Source organism: Aquarana catesbeiana, linkage group LG01 (genome assembly GCF_042186555.1).
Source record: "Aquarana catesbeiana isolate 2022-GZ linkage group LG01, ASM4218655v1, whole genome shotgun sequence".
In the NCBI taxonomy this organism is placed as follows: domain Eukaryota; kingdom Metazoa; phylum Chordata; class Amphibia; order Anura; family Ranidae; genus Aquarana; species Aquarana catesbeiana.
The window spans coordinates 761681266-761703580 of record NC_133324.1 but is presented as its reverse complement, the minus strand read 5'-3'; the positions used below and the strand labels follow the sequence as shown (position 1 = coordinate 761703580).

The 22315-nt window shown below is 47.9% G+C and overlaps 1 long non-coding RNA gene across 2 annotated transcripts in view; it reads right to left on the bottom strand.

Moving 5' to 3' along the window:
• Positions 1-13278: 13278 nt before the first annotated feature.
• LOC141113055 (uncharacterized) overlaps positions 13279-22315 on the bottom strand; it is a 40188-nt gene continuing 31151 nt past the window's right edge. For both annotated transcript variants that reach the window (XR_012236705.1, XR_012236704.1), the window contains exon 3: positions 13279-13741. This is a non-coding gene — a long non-coding RNA (uncharacterized lncRNA). The remainder of the gene's footprint in view (positions 13742-22315) is intronic.

The following is a 22315-nucleotide window of genomic DNA, read 5'->3' as shown; positions in this document are numbered from 1 at the left end:
CCTCACATCAGGTGTCCCCAGTGCCCCCCCTCACATCAGGTGTCCCCAGTGCCCCCCCACTCACATCAGGTGTCCCCAGTGCCCCCCCCACTCACATCAGGTGTCCCCAGTGCCCCCCCACTCACATCAGGTGTCCCCAGTGCCCCCCCCACTCACATCAGGTGTCCCACAGCGCGCTCCCCCCCACCTAGAACCCCCGCCCCTTTCCATATCAGACTGGCAGCGGGGCGGGGAGTAGGCGGGCCGAGGCGGAGCGGGGCGAGGCGGAGCGGGGCGAGGCGGAGGGGGGCAGGGAGTGGGCGGCGACGCAGAAGCTTCGTCTAGCCCCCCCCAGCCGTCTTCCTGAACTTCCACAAAATGGCGGCCGGCGGAGACAATGTCTCCGCCGGCCGCCGACCTCTAGTGGCGGCGGCGGTTTCAAAAACGGGAACCGGATTTTTCGGGACATTTCCCGGGACACCACAAATCCGGGAATGAAGTCCAAGTCCCGGGAATGTCCCAGGAAATCCGGGACAGTTGGCAGCTATGGAAGTGTCTGACGCCCATTAATCTACCTTACATTGCACCCACCATGCCTCGTAACCCACTCTACATAGAAGGATGTTAGCTGTCCCTAACTCTGGAGGTCACCATTAGACCTGGAGAGGCCCAGGAGTTGGCTATATCTATGTTTGATAAATTCTCCTAAGGGCTCATTCAGACAGCATAGTTGCCAACAGTCCCGATTTTCCCGGGACAATCCCGATTTTGGGACCCTCGTCCCGATTGGAGAGTGTCCCGAATCGGGATTTTCCATAAGGAAAATCGGGAATGTTGTTTTTTTTTTTGTTTTTTTTTGGAGCAGCGGGCTCCAGCAAAATGGCGGCTGGCGCCGCCGCTCTATCTGCCTCTAGTGTTGAGGGGAAGGGGGCTCGATCCGTGCAGCCAATGAAGCGGCTTCTTTGGCTGCACGGCCCCTCCCCTCTCCACTGAAGCGAGCAGAAGACACGGCGCCCGCGCCGTGTCTTCCTGAAAGTTCCCCAGCCCCGTACTGCGCAAGCGCTGCGCCTGCACAGTACAGGGGGTCCGCCATTGCCGAGGGGAACTTTCTCGGCAGAACACCGGCCACTCCTCCACTGAGCGGGGGCCGGTCTGCATTGAGGGGGGAGGCTGCACTAACTGAGGGGGGGGCTGCAATAACTGAGGGGGGGCTGCAATAACTGAGGGGGGGGCTGCACTGAGGGGGGGCTGCACTAACTGAGGGGGGGCTGCACTGAGGGGGAGGCTGCACTAACTGAGCGGAGGCTGCACTGAGGGGGGCTGCACTAACTGAGGGGGGGGCTGCACTAACTGAGGGGGGGCTGCACTGAGGGGGGGAGGCTGCACTAACTGGGGGGGCTGCACTGAGGGGGGGAGGCTGCACTAACTGAGGGGGGCTGCACTGAGGGGGGGCTGCACTAACTGAAGGGGGGCTGCACTGAGGGGGGGCTGCATTAACTGAGGGGGGGCTGCACTAACTGAGGGGGGGCTGCACTGAGGGGGGGCTGCACTAACTGAGGGGGGCTGCACTGAGGGGGGGCTGCACTGAGGGGGGGGAGGCTGCACTAACTGAGGGGGTGCTGCACTGGCAGGGGCACCTGATGCAAGGACAGACTCTGGCGGGGGCACCTGATGCAAGGACAGACTCTGGCGGGGGCACCTGATGCAAGGACAGACTCTGGCGGGGGCACCTGATGCAAGGACAGACTCTGCCGGGGGCACCTGATGCAAGTACAGACTCTGCTGGTGGCAGGCGACGTGGCTAGTGACACGCTCAGGGATCCCACTGATTCGGCATTATGGTGAGTTGAATGATTTAATTTTATATTACAATGTAATAATAGAAATAATGCGCTTCAATCATCCTGACACCATAACAACCATGGTGCCGGGATGATTGAAGCGTTAACACCAGGTGTTTGGAGTATCTTTATCTGCTGATTGTTAAACTTTCTAGAATACACATATTTCTATTGTTGTGTAGGACCTGGGGCTGCTGTCCCGTCATTCCTCTCTCCCCCTCTCCCTCTCCCCCTTTCCCTCTCCCTCTCCATCCCTCATTCATCTCAGACTCTAACCACACCCTCTTGAGCCAAGCCAATTTAAGCCACGTCCACTTTCATGCAAGCCACACCCACTTTTCATACAAGCCACGCCCACTTTCTACGTAAGCCACGCCCATTTTTTTACTAGACCACACCTACAAACAAATGCCCCGCCTCCTAATTATTGATCGGCTCCGCCTACAGCCAAAAAAGTGTCCCACATATTTTTTTTTCAATGTTGGCAACTATGAGACAGGCGCTGAGACAGGTTCTGTATGCTGAGCCACTTTTTTCTGCATCTGCATCCACCAGAGAGCTTGACTTATAGAAGTGAGTGCACAGATCCGAATGTAGACTGTGCGTTTGGATACATGCATCCCTTCCTGCTCTGCATGTCAAATTTTGACATTCGACTATGTCCATGCTGCTGTGCCCAAATTGACTTCGACTGGACTGCCTGCACAGGGATGCACAGCAAGTATCCCCATGCAGTACACGCCCATTACACTAGGCATGGACACATATGCTCCATGTGAATGAGGCCTAATTGCCATGTGGGCCAGATAGCAGGAAAGAGGAGATGTTGGATAATTAAAAGAGAAGTATGAGAATTTTATTATTCATACTTACTAGGTGGATGCTGCATCTGTCCCCTGCCGACTCTAAGGCTGAGAACAGAGTAATCAAACACCGCCGATCACTCAGTTCTCAGTGCTCCCTGAGCAGGGAGCTGGTCGCTGTCAATCTCTGGCTCTGCTCCTCCCCCCCGGGTGCTCACCGAAACACTGGGCTGTGGAGGGGGCGGGAGTGGCTGGCTCAGGCTCTCAGCAGTTCGCGCCAGTCCAGGCATGTGGGCAGATCCCAACCATATGGGTGCAATCTTTCCCCAGCCTGGACCGACTCTGTGACATCACCGAGAGCGGGCTTAAGCCTGCTGTCACCTGAAAATGGGTCTCGCAGTGGCATTGCTATGGGGGTGCAGGGGGTGCGGCCCGCAGCGGGTGACACCCGCCAGAGGGGTGACACCGGGGCCAGCGCTGCTACACAGTGCACTATATTGCTTGAAGCTAGCAGTTCGAGCAGGGCACCCAGCCATGCGGGGGAGGCTGCTTGTATCACTCTGCAGTCAGTCTAAGCTGTCACTCGAGACCTCCAATATCTCTTGAGGCAGCCGGAGTTGGTGGGCGGAGCTGGGGTGTGGCTGTCTCTTCCACTCCTCCCACAGACTCCTTCACTCTGGCTGATCGCGCAGCCGAAGAAGGAGAAAGAGGTGAGGACACAGCAGCCCTGCTCGGGTGTCTGTCTTCATCTGCAGGCATGTTGTAAGTTGCTGTGTAAGCTATAAGTCCTAACCTGCCCTATAGCCCCCCAAACTGCCACTATACCACCCCAAACTGCCCTATACACCCCAAACTTCCAATATACCACCCCAAACTTCCAATATACCACCCCAAACTGCCAATATACCACCCCAAACCGCCCTATACCACCCCCAAACTGCCAATATAACACCCCAAACTGCCCCTATGCCACCCCAAACTGCCCTATACACCCCAAACTTCCAATATACCACCCCAAACTGCCCTCATACACCCCCAAACTGCCAATATACCACCCCAAACCGCCCTATACCACCGCCAAACTGCCAATATACCACCCCAAACTGCCCTGTACCACCCCAAACTACCCTAAACCACCCCAAATCACCCCCAAACTGCCAATATACCACCAAAACTGCCCTATACCACCCCAAACTGCCAATATACCACCCCAAACTGCCCTATACCACCCCAAAATGCCAATACACCACCTCAACCTGCCATATACCACCCCAGCCTGCCCTATACCACCCCAAACTGCCAATATACCACCCCAAATTACCCTATATCACCCAAACTGCCAGATACCATCCTAATCTGTCCTATACCACCGCAACCTGCCCTATACCACCTTAACCTGCCCTATACCACCCCAACCTGCCCTACACCACCATAACCTGCCATTATACCACCCTACCCTGCCACTATATCACCCTATACTATCATTTACAAGGGCCAGTTTGGGGTGCACCCCGTGACCGTGCGCTGCCTACAGGGCGCTGGGCAGCCTAGACAGGAGAGGGGAGGACACCATGTTTTACTGCACCAGGTGACACCGACCCTAGTGACGCCACTGACAGGAGAGCAAAACAATCTGCACTGATGTGATCAACAGAAGTACAACCAAACAGGCTTTGGCTGTACTTCTCCTTTAATAAATCTCTCACACGACCTGTCTGTCTGCTCCTGTTTGGCATTACTTGCAACAATTGATAAATGTCCCCATTTGAGTTGTGAACTCATCCTCCAGGGCCCAGGCAAGCTCTTCGGCAGTCCGGGCTTTAAATCCAGGCTCTTTCTCCCTGGAAGGTCCTTCAGGTACACTCTTTCCTAGTTCAGAGGGCCTCCACAATCCCCCTTTCATAGTCCAGGGCCTCCAGACACCTGCTGCCAGGGGCGGACTGACAACAAGATTATGGGGCCCCCGGGCAATAGGAGATTATGGGGCCCCCAGGCAATAGGAGATTATGGGGCCCTCAGGCAATAGATTATGGGGCCACACAGTATACACACACACACACACACATACAGTATACACGCACAGACACACAATATACACACACAGAATACACATACACACACTGAAAAGGTACTGAAGAGGTAGGGCAGCTATAATTTTGGGATTTTTTAAAAAACACAGATTTTTACATACTGTCCCTGGTTTTATTGAGGCTGGCAACCCTGATGGGGCCCCTTAGTGGCATGGGGCCCTTGGGCAGTGCCCAAGTGCCTGAATGGTCAGTCCGCCCCTGCCTGCTGCCCTAGTCCAGGGCCTCCAGACACCCCCTCTCCTAATCTGGGACCTCCAGGAACCCCCTCACCTAGTCCAGTGTCTCCCTTGTACCCCCTCATCCACACCAACCACCATTTCCTAGTCAATGGCCTTCTCTGCACTCCTCTCCCAGTCCAAGGCCTCCTTTACAGCCCAACCCAACTTAAGAGCCTACTCTGCACCCTGCTCTCTGAATCCAAGTCCTTTATTAACCCGCGCTTTTCAAGTCCAGGGCACCTATACCCCCCAGTCCAGGGCTTCCATTGTACTCCCCTCCTAGTCCAGGGCCTCCTCTGCACTCCCCCACTCCAGCACCTCACTCTACACCCCCCCAGTCCAGGGCCTCCTCTGCACCCCCCAGTACAAGACCTCCTCTGCACCCCCCCAGCCAAGGACCTCCTCTGCATCCCCCAAGTCCAGGGTCTCCTCTGCACCCCCCCATGTTAGTGTCTCCTCTTTACCCCCCTCCCCCAGCCAGGGACCTCCTCTGCATCCTCCTAGTCAAGGGTCTCCTCTGTGCCCCCCCCAGGTCAGGGCCTCCTCTGCACCCCCCAGTCCAGGGCCTCCTCCACACTCCCCAGCCCAAAGCCTCCTCCACATCCCTCATCAGCCCAGGGCCTCCAATGCACTCTCCAGTCCAGGGCCTCCTCTAACCCCCCCTCCTCCCAGTCCAGGGGCCTCCTCTGCACCCCCCCCAGCCCAGGGCCTTCACTGCACCCCCCAGTTCAGGGCCTCCTCTGCAACCCCCAGCCCAGGGCCTCCTCTGCACCCCCCTCCCAGTCCAGGGCCTCCTCTGCACCCCCCAGTCCAGGGCCTTCTTTGAAGCCTCCCCTTCTCTGGGATGCCTCACGCAGAAAAGACATAGGCTGTTTGGGCACTGGGCAGGACTAGGAGGGAGACCTGCCTGTCCATTACACTTGATCGGGCCGCATAGACACTCTTAGAGCAGCGGTTCCCAGTACAGGTGGCACCCCTGGCAGCACCCCCCTAGATGCGTCACCCAGGGCAGGCACCCCCCCTGCCCCCCCCTAGTTTCGTCTCTGCCGACTGAATCAAGAGCCGTAATGTTTTCATGCCTGTCTTTGTCTCACGATGTGCCTTGTGTTTGTTTTCGCTAAAGTGGTCTGTGGACCATTGAGTGCTTTCTTGGAACAGTGCGGATGCACCGTTAGGAGCTGGGGAGCTGTGATATATACTACCATATATGCTGAAGACCTCCTTTAATTTATATGTTTTTGGTAAGAAGCCTATGCATTTGGTGGTGTGGGTGCAGTATCATGTAATTGAAGTGGATTTTCTCACATCACATTATTTGGCACAGACTATGGTTACACTGGACCTTTTTTTATAATTGAACATGGCTTATTTGTATTTTTTCAAAGAACCACCTTCATACAGTATATGGTTCATTATTTATCACAAATCTTTTGAAATAATTAATTGGAGCAGAGGTTTTATTTTTATACGTTTAGTTCATCCCTAATTTTATGCATTATACATCACAGGGGAATAGGTAATTTTTCGTTTTTTATTAAATTGCCCAATTTTAGCAGGAATCGGTCACATTCATTCTGTGGGTGGCACTGCCAGTACCACCTGGCTCAATTTTTCATCTAACTTTTGTCAAAAATGCTGGGAAAATTATTATTTGGTTGATCGGCACCTGCATCTAATCAGATGCAGGCACTGTTCAGTTATCCTGACAGCTGTGGATGCTGGTTGTTAAAATACAATAGCCAACACTGCAGATTCATTCATCCATGCTGTTTAGCAAGGATGGGAGACTTTTTTTGCACAGGGGTTTAGTGTTGTGGGAGGTGGGAGCAAGACATTTGTGTAGGGTGTGGAGCAGATGCTTGGTACACAACATTTTCTTTAGACATTTTATTTTCTTTGGATCACAAATAGTCTGTGAGCTCCTTACATGTTCACAAGATCAAACTCTGACTCACATAGAATTTGCCTATCCTCGGTGATATTTATTCACACAAAAGATTAGTCTATGGGGAGTCAAAGGATGTACGTCATAAAATCAGAAGTACAGGTTAACTTATGTCTAAAACTGGCATTGTTACCAACACTTGAAATGAAAAGACTTGTCTGTAGATACTGTGTAAACTTTAATATAACTCATGAGAGTTTTTTTTGTATGTGTGAGGATACATCTGATAAACATGAAACAAATCCTAACTATGGCACTACCTGCCTAGGGTTTTCATGTTCTCCCTGTGCCAGTGGCGGCACGTCCATAGGGGGCGCCCCCACCCCCCCCCAGGCAGTCACAAAAAAAAATGTTAAACATGGCCTTTTCAAAAAAAAAAAAAAAAAATCTTTAAGTGCACTGTGTTCGGACGCCGGACACAGTGCACTATGGAAAGCGCCACGTCAATGCAATCACGAAATTGCAGACGTGGCGCTTCATTGCCAGGTTTTGGAGCTGCTTTGCGGCGCAATTCATCGCTTTGTTCTCATTGTGAGAACAAAGTCACTTCTGGCGGGCTACAAAAAGATAGCTGTCGTGAGGACTAATCCCCTTGTGTTCAGTGGAGAGGGGAGGCCCCTCCCCTCTCCACTGAACACACGGAGAAAGCCAGAAACTAGCTGGGGAGAGACAGATGCAGCTTGAAGGAGGGCTGTGCTGCACAGATGTGAGGAGGACCCTGCTGCTCTGCTGGGGACACAGGTGTGAGGAGGACCCTGCTGCTCCGCTGGGGACACAGATGTAAGGAGGGACTCTGCTGGGGACACAGATGTAAGGAGGGGCTCCGCTGGGGACACAGATGTAAGGAGGGGCTCCGCTGGGGACACAGATGTAAGGAGGGACTCCGCTAGGGACACAGATGTAAGGAGGGGCTCCGCTGGGGACACAGATGTAAGGAGGGACTCCGCTAGGGACACAGATGTAAGGATGGGCTCCGCTGGGGACACAGATGTAAGGAGGGGCTCCGCTGGGGACACAGATGTAAGGAGGGGCTCCGCTGGGGACACAGATGTAAGGAGAGACTCCGCTGGGGGCACAGATGTATGGAGGGGCTCGGCTGTGGACACAGATGTAAGGTGGGGCTCCGCTGGGGAAACAAATGTAAGGAGGGGCTCCGCTGGGGACACAGATGTAAGGAGGGGCTCTGCTGGGGACACAGCTGTAAGGAGGGGCTCCGTTGGGGACACAGATGTAAAGAGGGGCTCTGCTGGGGACACAGCTGTAAGGAGGGGCTCCGTTGGGGACACAGATGTAAGGAGGGACTCCACTGATGGGGACACAGATGTAAGGAGGGACTCCACTGGGGGCACCTGATGTAAGGAGGGACTCCGCAGGGGGCACCTGATGTAAGGAGGGACTCCGCTGGGGGCACCTGATGTAAGGACGGACTCCGCTGGGGGCACCTTATGTAAGGACGGACTCTGCTGGGGGCACCCGATGTAAGGAGGGACTCCGCTGGGGGCACCTGATGTAAGGACGGACTCTGCTGGGGGCACTTGATGTAAGTAGGGACTCCGCTGGGGGCACCTGATGTAAGGACGGACTCCGCTGGGGGCACCTTATGTAAGGAGGGACTCCGCTGGGGGCACCTGATGTAGGGACGAACTCCGCTGGGGGCACCTGATGTAAGGAGGGACTCTGCTGGGGGCACCTGATGTAAGGAGGACTCCGCAGGGGGCACCTGATGTAAGGAGGGACCCTGCTGGGGGCACCTGATGTAAGGACGGACTCCGCTGGGGGCACCTTATGTAAGGACGGACTCTGCTGGGGGCACCTGATGTAAGGAGGGACTCCGCTGGGGGCACCTGATGTAAGGACGGACTCTGCTGGGGGCACTTGATGTAAGGAGGGACTCCGCTGGGGGCACCTGATGTAAGGACGGACTCCGCTGGGGGCACCTTATGTAAGGAGGGACTCCGCTGGGGGCACCTGATGTAGGGACGAACTCCGCTGGGGGCACCTGTAAGGAGGGACTCCACTGATGGGGACACAGATGTAAGGAGGGACTCCACTGGGGGCACCTGATGTAAGGAAGGACTCCGCAGGGGGCACCTGATGTAAGGAGGGACTCTGCTGGGGGCACCTGATGTAAGGACGGACTCCGCTAGGGGCACCTGATGTAAGGATGGACTCCGCTGGGGGCACCTGATATAAGGACAGACTCTGCTGGGGACACCTGATGGCTCATTATGGTGAGTTGAATGATTTCATTTTATATTACAATAGAAATAATGCGCTTCAATCATCCTGACACCATAACAACCATGGTGCTGGGATGATTGAAGTGCTAACACCACGTGTTTGGAGTATCGTTATGTGCTGATTGCTAAACTTTCTAGAATACACATATTTCTATTGTGGTGTAGGATCTGGGCCTGCTGTCCCTCCCTCTCTCCCTCCATCCCTCATTCATCTCAGACGCTAACCACACCACCTTAGAGCCACGCCCACTATTTAGCTGAAAGCACGCCCATTTTCACCAAGTGGGAGGGGTCAAAAAGGAAGGGCGGGTCTGGTGCCCCATCCTAAAACTTCACCAGCTGCCACTGCCCTGTGCCCACCTGAGTTTTCTCTGGATACTCCATATTCCTCCCACATTCCAAAGACACGCTGGTAGTTTAATTGGGTCCTATCTAAATTAGCCCTAGTGTGCGCAGAGCTGGTGCAAGGATTTTTGACACCCTAGGCGAAACCTCATTTTGCCGCCCCCTGGCTCCACCCCTGACTCCACCCGCTTTCCCCTGCCCATGTAAACCCCACCTTTTTAATGAAGCGCCCATCCAATGCAGCCTCACCAGTGCCCATCAAATGCAGCCTCACCAGCGCCCATCAAAAGCAGCCTACCAGCGAGCATCAAATGCAGCCTTACCAGCGCCCATCAATGCAGCCTCACCAGTGCTCATCAAATACAGCCCCACCTGCGCTTATCAAATGCAGCCTCACCAGCGCCCATCAATGCAGCCTCACCAGCGCCCATCAAATATGGCCTCACCAGCGCCCATCAAATGCTGCCTCACCAGCGCCATCAAATGCAGCCTGCCAGCGCCCATCAATGCAGCCTCAACAGCGCCCATCAAATACAGCCTCACCAGCGTCCATCAAATACAGCCTCACCAGCACCCATCAATGCAGCCTCACCAGTGCCCATCAAATGCAGCCTCATCAGCGCCCATCAATGCAGCCTAGACCAGCGCCCATCGAATGCAGCCTCACCAGCGCCCATCAAATGCAGCCTACCAGCGCCCATCAAATGCAGCCTACCAGAGCTCATCCAATGCAGCCTACCAGTGCCCATCAATGCAGCCTACCAGTGCCCATCAATTAATGTTTGCTTGTGTTCCATTCATTCAGGAGTTGGGACACAGACACAGCCCCCTGCTGCCGCTGCGCCTCTGACACTATGTGCAAACTGAGCGTCGGCTGCCTGCTGATGCTGAAACTTAGTTGCTTGCTGCAGAGAGTAGAGAGTAGGAACACCAGTGGCCGGGTGCCCTAGCCAGCAGGGCGCCCTAGGCAGCTGCCTAGTTTGCCTAGTGGTAGCACCGGTCCTGAGTGTGTGTATGTATGAATGCTAGTTAGGGACCTTAGACTGTAAGTTCCATGAGGGCAGGGAGTGATGTGAATGTATATAAATATGTAAAGCACTGTGTAAATTGATGGCACTAAATAGTAATTACCTGTAATTAAAAAAAAAAATAAAACACATGAAAAGACCTTCACCAGAAACTACCCTCTACTACTCAGCAAAAGTAAATCTGTGGAATTGGTAGAACTAAACTTGTAGATGTTAAAACTCAGAAACTAATGATGCTATCAAAATTTTTTGTTTGTTTACCATACATTAACCACTTCAGCCCCAGAAGAATTTACCCCCTTCCTGACCAGAGCACTTTTTGCGATTCGGCACTGCATCGCTTTAACTGACAATTGTGCGGTCGTGTGACGTTGCTCCCAAACAAAATTGACGTCCTTTTTTTCCCACAAATAGAGCTTTCTTTTGATGGTATTTGATCACCCCTGTGCTTTTTATTTTTTGCGCTAGAGACAAAAAAAGAGCGACAATTTTGAAAAAAACGCATTTTTTACTTTTTGCTATAATAAATATCCCCAAAAATATATAGAAAAACTTTTTTTTTCTCAGTTTAGGCTGATATGTATTCTTCTACATATTTTTGGTAAAAAAAAAAGCAATAAGCGATTATTGATCAGTTTGCGCAAAAGTTATAGCGTTTACAAAATAGGGGATAGTTTTATGGCATTTTTATTAATAATTTTTTTTTTTTTAATGGCGGCGATCAGTGATTTTTATTGTGACTGCGACATTATGGCGGACACATCGGACATTTTTGACACATTTTTGGGACCATTGTCATTTATACAGCAATCAGTGCTATACAAATGCACTGATTCCTGTGTAATTGACACTGGCAGTGAAGGGGTTAACCACTAGGTGGCAGTGTAGGGGTTACGTGTATCCTAGGGGCGTGTTTCTAACTGTGAGGGGGAGGGACTGTGTGTGGCACGTCACTGATCTCCTCGTTCTTCCTCCCCGTGAGGCGATCGCGGGTATCCCCGCGGCGATCGAGTCGGCGGGACCCGCGACCCGACTCGCGGCCCTTGCCGCGCACCCGCTGGCCGCCTCTTAAAGGGGATGAGAAGGAGGAAATGCATTAGTACACAACATGATGTAAGCAGGTTGCTGTCAAATTAAACATAATTCTGGCCAAAATGTGACTAATGAGCAGGGCCCTCTGATTCCTCCTGTATTGAATTTTAGTGTAACTGTACTGTTTGCCCTAATGTTGTAAAGCGCTGCGCAAACTGTTGGTGCTATATAAATCCTGTATAATAATAATATTTTCATACAATTTGGGTACAGTGGGGACAGATTAAAAGCCCTGCTGGATTTTTATTGCTCCCTGTTTGAGAAATTTCTCCACGCTGTGAGTCCTGGTGAAGTAGCCATTTTATTAAATGATTATGTGTTGTGTTATTATTTTCATAATTTAAACCCTGTTCAGAATAATCTATAGGGCCTGTCATTTTTCGTTTCTATCCCCGCTGTTTCAGCTCTGTAACAATGTGCCCGGTAAATTTGTAGCAGCCCATTCTAGAATATAATTACTTAAAAGACAATCTGAACAAGTTTGGCCAAAGAAGAGAACAAGCTATTATTTAAACCTGATTGGCTAATCAGTCTTGCATGCAGTTTACTGTATGTACATGAAAAAGGATTTTGTATATTATCTGTATTATTATTTTTTACTTTCAGGACAATAAAATGTGCAATATATGTTCTTTCAAGAATACATAAAACAGAGGAATTGTGAGTTAAATGGAGCAGATGTGTAGTTGGAAAAGGAGAGGACTCAATAGATAGGGGAAGAAGGTTCATGAAGTCTTGAGAAAGAGTCAGGAATTGCCTTGAAACATATAGTCACGCCCACAGGCATCACTTCCGGTTTCGCCACTTCCAGTTTCGGGTGCGCTCCACTGATCTCAGCATGCTGCTTCCTGGTTCCTCCCCAAGGCTGCCTGGTCTCCTAGGACACCATACCACCACTTCCCAGTGCCAGTGTTAACCACTTGGTTTCGGAAACTACTACAGATTGACCCTGGACAAAACCTTCATAGGACTACATACATGAGATCTTTGCATCTGATTAGTACAGGTGTCTCTACTGGCAATTTTCCTACTCTATTCTATAATCTATTCACTGATGCCCCTTCTGGACAAGACCCCTTTCTGTGATGAAAGGCATTTTATTTTTTATTTTCATCCTTATGTGAGCTACTAATTGCTGTGTTTTAAATACAATTTTGTAATAGCTATGCTTAATCTGCACACTCTACTACAGTGTTTCTCAACTCCAGTCCTCAAGGCGCACCAACAGGTCATGTTTTCAGGATTTCCACTATTTTGCACAGGTGATTTGATCAGTTTTCACTGCCTTAGTAATTACCACAGCCGTTTCATCTGAGGGAAATCCTGAAAACATGACCTGTTGGTGCACCTTGAGGACTGGAGTTGAGAAACACTGCTCTACTATGTTTGCATAAAACAGAGGAATCCAGGTGTTCTAACAAAAGAATATTTATGCTGCTTTCACATAAAGTGCATGTGTTTCAGCATGCATTAACGTGTGTTTTACATTCAGTTTGGGTATGTTTTGTACATGTTGTAAAGGACCTCACTCGGTTGGCTTGAATAGAAAAATGCATGGAATACATGAGTAAAGCAGCTGTCAGGACATTTTCCTCAAACACCTTGATGCCGTAGATTGCTGTGAATATGTACACATTACCTGACCTGGGAAATGCAACAAAATGCAAGAAAATGACGACATGCAGGAACACTCCATGTACTGTGAAGAATAAAAAAATGACTCTTTTAGTGTGCTCAGAATAATAAATATAACCTTAGAATCAATACAGAAAATAGAAAATATCTAGTGAGTGATAATGATTATCCATGTCTAGGGTTTCAGTGTTAGTGAGACAACGATAAAGCAATTCTTCATTTGCTGGACATGAGATGGAAGGATTAAACGGTGCCACAGCCACTTGACCCGAATGCAGTATGTCATCCTTTATTATGATCATTTCTGGCTGGGGTCTTGTACCATCTGTGGTCAGTGTTCAGTTCAACTCATCCTTCTTCCTCTTGACTGTTTCCCATATCCTTCCTGATTAACAGGATTCTGTAAATCCTTTCTCTATACTTCTTCCACCAAACCAATACTGTTTGAGGTTTTTCTTTTCTTATTCTTTTTCTTCTTGTTCTTTTTTTCTTTAATCTCCTTTATTGGTGTTTGCAGGTTTTCTTCTACAAATATGAAATAAAAAATATATATATTTAATATATATTTATTTTTTTATATTTTATTCTTGATCCTAATATTATTGCCACATTTAACATTTAAAGCCAGGCAGATAGAAAATAAACAAAGAAGTTATATTTCTGTAAAAATAAGTTAAAAATAAAAAAATTACATCTGACATTTCACTGCTAAAAAATGAATGACAGATCTCTCCTCCAGTTATGGAATTCTGTCTGGTTCGTTAAACTGAAATAATTTAGTAAATTACTGCAGGCTCTATTTTGTGGTGGGACCATAAAATGCAGGCCCCAGTGTGGAGTACCCTGGCAATGTATAGTGGTGAGTTTTTAATGTAATTAATGTAACTACCTGAATTTGTTTTTGAATCAACTCTCTCTCTGAGCAGCAAGACCCAGTCTGGGACCTAGGGGAGGATCATCAAAAGCAAATCATGCTCTTCTGCAGTGCACTGTAAAGCTAACACAGGGAACATGCTTATTGAATAAAAGAGCACTAGGATGACTTATAACTGCTACCAATCTTACTGCTTACCCTTGGTGTAAGGTGACCAGATTTTTTTAAATGAAATCCAGGGACATCTTTCTTTTTTTGTTGGCAAATGATAAACTATTTTATAAGCATATTTTCTATGCAGTGTATGTGGTATGTGTTTATGGAATGATTGTATGATATATAAGTTATTTCTCACATTTTGTCCATGATATAAAAAAAGCTACTTCTTAGAATTTTTGGGATATAACTATCAAAGATAAGACAGAGAAAAAACTTTTCAATCCATATTTTGTTTTTTATTCTTACCAAATAATTTTGGTTCAACAATAACAATATAAATTAACAATTCAGAACAGTAAAAGATTGCATGGTGAGAACACGTACACATATGACAATTAAAATTTTTTTCACACAACTAGGGCATTCTTTTGGTGGTATTTAATCACCACTGTGTTTTTTTTATTTTTTTCTAAACAAACAAAAAAAGACTGAAAAAAAAAGTTTTCCTTAGTTTCTGTTATAAAATTTTGTAAATAAGTAATTTTTCTCCTTCACTGATGTGCGCTGATGAGGCTGCACTGATGGGCACTGATAGGTGGCACTGATATGTGGCAATGATGGGCACTGATATGTGCCAATGATGGGCACTGATAGGCTGCACTGATATGCGGCAATGATGCACACTGATAAGCGGCAATGATGGACACTAATAGGCGGCACTGATGTACAGCAATGATGGGCACTGACAGGTGGCAATGATGGGCACTGATAAGCATTACTATCCCAATGATGGACACTGATAGGCGGTACCGATGGGCACTGGTAGGCAGCACTGATGGGCACTGTTAGGCTGCTCTAATGGACACTGATAGGTGGCAATGATGGGCACTGATAGGTGGCACTGACAGGCATTACTGATAAGGAAGGGGGGCACTAATATAAGGGAACTGTGAGCTAATGGGGGTCTCTAATGGGGGGGCTTCTGATCTAATGGTTGGTCACAAACCATTAGATCAGCAGTCAGGACCCCCTCTTAGAGACCCCCATTAGCTCACAGTCCCCTTATATCTGTGCCCCCCACACCCCCTTCCTTAGAGACCTCCAGAGGTCAGAGAGCCCCCCCCTTTTATCAGCGCCCCCTGCCCTCTTTAACACATCCATTTAGATTGCCTTATTATTGGGACCCGGGAACTACTGCAACCAAGTGTGAGAGCCGAGCTGGGGGGCAGAGCTGGGAGGTGGAGCCACTCTAGGGCTTTTTATCTCCCACTATGTAGTGTGAAGGGCAGAAAATGCATTTCATTGGTTGCTAGGACAGCAACCAATGACTGTAAAGGAGATGATCGAGGCGGCGGCAGCGGCGGTGGGGGGTGAACAGCACTGGGTGGGGGAGGCAGAGAGGCGCAGCCTAGACTGTCCGGGGCATTACCAGACAGGTGGCAACCCTATCCAGGGACATTGTCCTCAGTCCGCGGACTGTCCACGGAAACCTGGGACATCTGGTCACCCTACTGCAGTGGATGTCCAGCATTTGGACCAAAAGTAGGCTGAACAGAATTACATCAAATAATTTAGCAGTTAAAGTGATAGTAAAGCGTCCCTTTTTTCATTAAAATAGTGAGATGGTTTTGCACAGAGCAGCCCTGATCCTTCTCTTCTCTGGTCCCGTGCCAGGGCTTCTGGCTCCTCCCCCCTGCCCCCTCATGCCTGCTTGATCCTGAGCGAGGCTGTTTGGATCTATTTAAATACACAGTCTGGCTCGCCCGCCACCCACTCTCTGCTCACAGGTTTTGATTGACAGCCAAGCCTGTAAGACCCGGGAGAAGAGCTGCACATCAATGGACCGAGATCGGGCTCAGATTAGTTTTTATTGGGGACTGCGGGGGGGAGCTGCACTTGTCTGCACTAAGGTAAATAACCTTTTACCTTTACAACCAATTTTTAGGGTAACTAAAGTCTGCAGAATACTCACCTCCATCTTCTACCTGGGCTTCCTTTGGATGCTAGGTTTTTGACTTCTCGATTGGCCAGCAGAGTTAATGGGACACATTGACACTGTACAAGAATGTTTGCTAAGCTGCACATGCGCAGCTCAGTGTACATTCAATAGAATAGAATAGAAGACTGAGAACAGGCAAGTGAATCTGTTTCATTGCAGAGCAGAGAGAGCATGTTCTTACTGCAATAAGAAGCAGCATGTTCGCAATTATTTTTACTGAAGGTTTAGTTCCACATTTCAAACATATGTGTTTTAACTATGTATTTAGCTTATTGCATGGGGTTCAGCTTTAAAAAAACTGAGCACAAGCAAGCATTCACTTAGCCAAGAACTTAGCCAAGAAAATGTGCCCTCTACTGGCTGCTAGGTATTTTGCAATCAATTGTTTTTTATCAGTTTTGAAGGACAAGTGCAAGAGTCTGAGAGTTGGAATGCATTGAGGTTAATGGGAATTATAACATTCAAAATCAAAGGTCTCAACCTTTGTATTGTCTCACTTCTTTGGAGATCTTGCTTAAGGAATAAACTAAAAATAGCCTTGGAATATGCATAGACAAAAGACGGTGGTTGGATAAGTGGCAAATAATCCAAATGTAGAAAATGAGTTTCCCAAAATTAGAGATGCATACACATGGATATGAACCCACAACCTAAAAACATGCATATCTATTCTACATGTCAGCTTTGTCTGCATGAGCCTGTTTCCTGCGTGAACAGCTTCATGATTGTTCATGCCAATTCTTCAAGATTCCAAAATTTCCCAAATACAGAGATACCATTTGTTAAACATGGGCATTTTTAACCTGCTGTAATGTCACATAAAGAAATGCATTTGGTATGGTGAATATATTGTACCTTTACTTTCCTTTGTAAAACAGCAACAGCAAGATACATAAAATTTTTTTATTTCTGGAAAGACCATTGCTAAATAAATCATTTTAGGGAGGGGTCTTTTGAGGTATTGAGGGATTGATGTGTAATAAAAATAATCTTTAATGACATGGTTGAATCAGTTCATTCTAACCAGGTCAACAGGCAACAAAGTCATTCATATTGTTCAATTGAAGGCTCTATAATACCTCTTTCCCTGGGTAGTGAAATAAATAGGACTTTCAAAATGATTTCTTCCTAAAATAGCAATATTCTTTAAATGTTTTTTAACAGAACTGTTTGTGTCCAACCAGCCTGTGGAAAGAATCAAATCATTTAGGTCATTATACTATCATTTACCCTTGCCATTACTTTTGTCCCCAGGCTGGCTATGTATACTTGGATGTGTTTATTGTCCATATATAAGTTATACTCAGCCTTGCTTTTCTCCAGCAATGTTTCCTCTCCATAATTTTCAAGGAATGCCAGCATGCATTTTAAATTTGTATTCCCTTATTATAATTCTTGCATAAATTATTGACTTATATGTAGGGATGAGGTTTGGGTTCTCTACTACCATGGGTTCATGGCGAACCCCGCATGTTTGAGGTCCAGGGACCTGCCAAAAGTAATGTGCGAATTTGCTATAGTAACCACAATGGCCTTTGAAGTTAGGTCATCTGGCTTAGGAGGGTCAATAAAGAGGCATTTGGATAAGAGTCACATAAAACAGACACATAAAACTGTGTGTAACAGCAACCATATTGATAATGCGCTATAACTGTGAAATGAAGAGCTTAAGAATTGTTGCGGATGCACTACTTAGAAAAAGATTAGTGTAGGCCTTGTAGGCACTGGAAGGTCTGTTAAAGTAGATGTAAAACCCTTACTAATTAACATGTAGTTTTTTTACCTTTTTAGAAACTTCGTTGTTCATACATTAATAGATTACTTTTGTTCAGCATGTGGGATGAATGATAAAAAATCTCACAGATTCCTCCATCCACACAAATGGCATTGATGGACAATTCTCCCCTGCTAGGCTATTGCATTCTGACAGCCACTGGTGCTAGCTGCCAAAATACAAAACAGTGCCTGCAGCTGATTGGCTGCGGTCACTATTTGGCCAACAATTGTAACCCTGACTCCTTTGAAGAAAGTCAAGTGAGTAATTGACTTTTTACAAACCAGCAGGGTCACCCACTATTCCAATTTGACAGAAAATTTAACAGGGTATGGCCAGCTTTATTGCTGCTGATGTCGTTCTGACTCTTTACAGCCTGTCCCTGTCCATATACAGTATCTCACAAAAGTGAGTACACTCCTCACATTTTTGTGAAAATGTTATCATATCTTTTCATGTGACAAAACTGAAGAAATTACACTTTGCTACAATGTAAAGTAGTGAGTGTACAGCTTGTATAACAGTGTAAATTTGCTGTCCCCTTAAAATAACTCAACACTCAGCCATTAATGTCTAAACCAGTGGCAACAAAAGTAAGTACATCCCTAAGTGAAAATGTCCAAATTGGGCTCAAAGTGTCAATATTTTATCGAAATAAAAGAAAAACAAGGGCGCACCAGCCTTGTGCATTAACTTTTTAAAAAATATTTAATATAAAAAGATAAAATGAAACGACTCACAAACAGTAGATGGAGGAGGCACAGCATATAGTGTACCGACAGCTAGCATGCAGCTTAGGATGAGCGATGCCTTCCAATAGTCGCGGAGAGACGCACAAACATCACAATCAGCTATCACAATCACTATCACAATCAGCTTATGCGTTTTGAAGGGAACGTCCCTTCTTCATCAGAGCTGTGCTGTGTGGGCACAGCTCTGATGAAGAAGGGACGTTCCCTTCGAAACGCGTAAGCTGATTGTGATAGCTGATTGTGATGTTTGTGCGTCTCTCCGCGACTATTGGAAGGCATCGCTCATCCTAAGCTGCATGCTAGCTGTCGGTACACTATATGCTGTGCCTCCTCCATCTACTGCTTGTGAGCCGTTTCATTTTATCTTTTTATATTAAATATTTTTAAAAAAGTTAATGCACAAGGCTGGTGCGCCCTTGTTTTTCTTTTATTTCGGTTTGCACTAGGATTCCCCATCCCTGAGGGCAGCAAGGCCTGTGTTGACGCATCTTTTATATGGTGATCCACCTGTGCGCAGGAGTCATTGTGTTTTGTTTGTCAATATTTTATGTGGCCACCATTATTTTCCAGCACTGCCTTAACCCTCTTGGGCATGGAGTTCACCAGAGCTTCACAGGTTGACACTGGAGTCCTCTTTCACTCCTCCATGACAACATCACGGAGCTGGTGGATATTAGGGACCTTGCGCTACTCCAGCTTCTGTTTGAGGATGCCCCACAGATGCTCAATAGGGTTTAGGTCTGGAGTAATTGGCTCAGTCTAGTCGTTCCATCTCATTCCATTCCATACTCCACAGTTCGGTTCGTTGTCAGTCGCAATTACAGGCACACTGATTCGTGTTTCTGTCGTAGCAATCATTCCATTTGTCTCATATACCCATCAGTCGCATCTGTGACACACCGATTTGTGCCGACTTATTATAGTCATCCCGTCTCATGCATTTCATGCTGCACAGTCTGGTTCATTATCAGTCGCAAATTGCGGCACACGGATTCGTGCCTCTGTCATGGCAAGTAATTTAATTTGTTACATTCACTCTAATTCGAATTCAGTCACAATCTGAGATGCACCGATTCGTGCCGGCCCGTTCTAGTCATTTCATCTCATTTCATTCCACGCTCCACAGTCCAGTTCGTTGTCAGTCGCAATCGCGGCACACTGATTTGTGCCACTATCATTGCAAATCATTTAATTTGAAACATTTTGCATACCCTTCACTCCGATTCGAACCAATTGCATCTGCGACGCACCGATTCGTGTTGGCTCATTCTAGTCATTCCATCTCATTCCATTCCATGCTCCACAGTCAGGTTCGTTATCAGTTGCAAAATTGCGGCACACCAATTTGGGCCACTGTCATGGCAAACATTTCATTCATTACATTTCGCATACCCTGCACCCCAATTCAAATTCAGTCGTGTCTGTGATGCACTAATTCACGTCGACTCGTGTTAGCCATTGTTATATCATGTTCCTCAGACAGTTTCATTGTCAGTCGCTATCGTCACACACCAATTCGTGCCTCTGTCATGGCAATCATTTCGGTCCAGTCTCGCCGATCCAGCGCTTTAGCAGCACTCCAAATCGTGTCGGCTTCATTTCGCTCATTTTATTTCGCCCTCATTTCATCCCATATTCCACAGTGTGGTTAACTGTCAAGTCACAGTTACGGCACCCTGATTCGTGTCACCATCACTTCAATCGGTCACCCCTCAGTACGGCTCACCTTACGGTCCAGTTCGAATCCAGTCTCAACAAGGCACATCGGTCCACATAGATTCAGATTCAGACCAACTGTTCTCAAAGCCATTTTCCTTTAAATTCCATTTACGGTTTCAAATTCATTCATTTCACCATCGTTCGCCTCCCGATAAGGTTTTCCTTGCAGTCGCTATAAACGCATCTCAAAGTAGTACGACCTGGTCACTCATGGCATTTTAGTTAAGCCACCACCGTTGTCTGTCTGTCATTTCTCCTCTAGGTTAGTCAAGTTCAGGTAGTTCCATCCTGGACCAGGTTGGACGTTATTCCCCCAGGTTCCGGTCGACTGAGCTTTCAACCTCAAAAACCAGGACTTTGCAACTAGGGCACAAGTCAGCCAGAGCCATGTATCAGGCCGGCAGTGAAGACCTCACATCTGCCCCTCTGTCACCCTCTCTGGTTTCAGAGAGCAGCAGCGTGCAGTCCCTCAGGGGATGGACCATCCCCAAGTTACACCGGAAATAAGGCACAGTGGTGTGCCCTTCCCCGCTACAGCCAGGAAAGCCGAGCTTTTCAGCCTCCTCTTCCCACCACCAGCGACAGATGGGCCCCAGCACCCAGCAGGTATCTCTTCAGTCCGTGTCCATTTTTTAGCTTCACAAAAAATGTGTTTGGTGTATGACCTGTCTGCGCCTCATTCTTCCCTCATTCCTTCTGAGGAACATGTCGACATGGCGATCCAGGCCATTATCAAAATAGGCACAAGCACCTAGCTCTCTAAAGCCGACATATAAGAGGCATTTAAGCTTCTACCCATCCAACCATCCCTCTGGGGCTGGCACGGCATTAAATGGAAAGAATCATATTACTTCACTACCAAAATGACCTTTGGCTCTAAAAGCAGCCTGTGGCTCTTTAAAACCTTCTCAGTCCCTCACTTGGATCCTGTCGCACCAAGCCCAGTGCCAGATGGTCATTTATTATCTGGATGACTTCCTGCTAATCGAACAGCCTGGCATGCCCCCAGTAGACCTAGATAGGTTAAGAGTGGTGTTTCGGTATCTCAATGTGCCCATAGCACAACACAGTGGAAGGCCCAGCACACTCTATCACCTTCCTCGGGGTCAACCTTGACACTCGCTCCATGCAACAAAAAGTGCACAGGGGTGTACTAAGAAATAGCTTCAATCCCTCTTAGGGATGCTCAACTTTGCAATGAGAATCATTCCCCATGATCTTTTATTTCGTGCCTCTTGATCTTCCTCTCTCAGACACAGGACCCCGATAAAATCCTTAGATGAGACACAGCAGCAGTAGCGGATTGAGTCCCTTACTAGTTGGAATGGCATATCCATGTTCATACCATCAGTATTGCCTTTATCACCACAGGTAGTAACGTATGCTGCAGCCTCCACATGCTTCGCTGCAATTTTTGGCCATCATTGGTTTGCAGGACTGTGGCCTCCAGAGATACTCCTAATCCCCGGGTTTAACCAGTCTTCCTCATTTCCAGCTATACCTGATCGTGGCAGCCACTCAGGTCTGGGGCCATACCTGGACCGGACAAACGGTGGCCTTCGCCACCGACAACCAGGCCACGGCTGATATCAGTAATAAGGGCAGGTCCACGTTGCTTCCTGTTATGTCCTTCCTACGCAGGCTGGTACAGTTATCTCTGCAGCATCAGTTCAATGTGCACTGCACATACATTCCGGGCAAGTGCAACGTCGCAACAGTCCTGTTTTAACTTCATTTCATCTTTCCAGCAGAAACCAGGAGCCGACCCACCTTCATCTCTTAGCCCTCCTTTGCCTCAGCTGACATTGGATTAAAGCAGTAC